Source organism: Apium graveolens, chromosome 4 (assembly GCF_009905375.1).
Source record: "Apium graveolens cultivar Ventura chromosome 4, ASM990537v1, whole genome shotgun sequence".
Lineage (NCBI taxonomy): Eukaryota > Viridiplantae > Streptophyta > Magnoliopsida > Apiales > Apiaceae > Apium > Apium graveolens.
The window spans coordinates 166718576-166720958 of NC_133650.1; the positions used below are offsets into that span (position 1 = coordinate 166718576).

A 2383-nucleotide genomic window follows, 5' to 3' on the forward strand; every position below is an offset into this window, starting at 1 on the left:
AGTGTCACTGGGAAGTGTACCAGGTTGACGATTGAGTACTGCATTGGCTATTTGACCAATTTGATTTTCCAAGGTCTTGATAGAAACCGCCTGACTCTTGCATAAAACCTTAAGTTCCTCAAAATCAGCACTAGAGGGTGAAGCTGCACCTCCTTGTTGAGGATATGATTGCCTTTGAGCATAATGCTGTGGTTGCTGGAATTCAGGTGGATTGAACTGTTTACTCACGCCTTGCTGATATGGTTGCTGAATAGCATTTTGATTATTACTCCAGCTGAAATTTGGATGATTTCTGTTGTTAGGAGGATAAGTAGCTGGCATAGGCTGCTGTTGTCACGGATAATTGTTTACACACTGAACAGATTCGTTAACAAGAGAACATTGATCCGTAGCATGAGAATCTGCACAAAGCTCACAGACCATAGCTATCTGATTGACTCCATAGGTAGCTAGAGAATCGACCTTCATAGACAGCGCTTAGAGCGCGCTGCAATAGCTGTAGCTGCATCGACTTCCAGAATACCTGCTACCTTCCCAGGCATTATCCTTTGAGTTGGGTTTTGATGCTCATTTGCAGCCATAGTCTCAATAAGATTATAAGCCTCCAAATAGCTTTTGGCCCACAAAGCGCCTCCAGCTGCTGCATCGAGCATGGGCCGAGATTGGGCCCCCAAACCATTATAGAAACCAGTGATCACCATCCAATCAGGCATTCCATGATGTGGACACTTTCTCAACATCTCTTTGTAACGCTCCCAAGCTTCGCACATAGATTCTGTAGGTTGCTGCGCAAACTGAGTAAGAGCACTCCTCATAGCCGCAGTCTTCACCATTGGGTAAAACTTCACCAGAAACTTTTGCGCAAGATCGTAGTGATGGACCCATCTGGTTCAGAATGTAACCAGTCCTTAGCTTTATCCCTCAGAGAGAATGGGAAAAACCTCAGCTTGATAGCCTCATCAGTCACACCATTGTATTTGAAAGTACTACATATCTCGACAAAATTCCTTATGTGCATGTTGGGGTTTTCAGTCCCAGCACCACCGAAAGAAACAGAATTCTGCACCATCTGAATAGTGCCCGGCTTGATTTCAAAGTTATTGGCCTCAATAGCCGGGTGCATGATGCTAGACTGAATGTCATCAATTTTAGGCCGAGAAAAGTCCATAAGAGCTGGATCTGCTGGAACAATACGATCACCCATGATTAAAGGTTCTTTCTACTCACTTCCTGAATCCGAATCTTCAAAATCTATCTTCTCCGGAATATCAAGAACTTCGTCTGTCTCCTCAGCTGTATCTAAAGTCCTCTTGCGAGTACGAGAACGAGTTTGCATAAACACTCACTAAAGTACCTGAAACACAACTGGAAATAATAAGTACACACCTCTTAATCACTGAGTCCTAATGACCAATGATGGTAAGTATATAAACTAAAAAAATACGCCGAGTCCCCGACAGCGGCGCCAAAAACTTGTTAGGGCGAAAACATGCGCTAATATTCACGCAAGTATACGCGTTCGCAAGTAGTATAAGATATAAATCAGATTCGTTCCCATAGAGACTCAGACTAATTATTATTCAATTAACTCACTCACCAATGTATGATTACTTCTCAATGTTAAGGCAATAACACTTAGAATTGATTAACTAATTATTAACTACAATTAACTACTATAATTAACCATTTAGTTAACTCTCGAATTAACAATATTAATACACTCATGAGATCACAACTGCATTACTACTTCCTTCAATAACTATTGTTATTACCCTTAGCATGCAACAGTGATGATATTAATCGAATAACACGAAACTGATAAAAGCCAACTTTCATTGTACTAATACCATTCTACCAAACATCCACAATTAAGATAGAAGTTGAATAGGCATCAATTATGTTGAGTCCCTATATGTCTACAAAAATTGACAACGTAATGATTTAAGCACAAGTTATTCCTTTGTGATTACATAGGGCGAATAAAACTGTTAGAGTTACCCACTGATCATGCATACTCATACATGAACCTATGCTAGCATGGCAAGTTCTAAATCTCAAGATCCACCGTCGCTTCACAAGAGATTAACACCATATCTTATATGTTCGCGACGCACATAAGACGAATACGCACAACCAATACTAGATATCATACATTCATCACACACTAAGGTATTAAACAACTAACTAAAGAATTCCATAGTAAATTCGTTACGACCCCATGATAGCCCATGATAGCACTCATCGTCATCATGGGTTCATATGAAAACATGATAAATAAACACAAGAGAATAATAACTAAAACTACTTATATTAAACCAGAGTACGTCACAAGAGTAAATAGGTTCAAAGTAAGAAAACTAGAATCCAACATTACAATGAAATA

General features: G+C 39.6%; 1 non-coding gene across 1 annotated transcript; it reads left to right on the forward strand.

Annotated features, from left to right (window-relative positions):
- Positions 1 to 711: 711 nt before the first annotated feature.
- LOC141722099 (small nucleolar RNA R71) lies at positions 712 to 818 on the forward strand. The gene has a single exon (XR_012575130.1). It is a non-coding gene; the product is annotated as a small nucleolar RNA R71 (small nucleolar RNA).
- Positions 819 to 2383: the final 1565 nt, after the last annotated feature.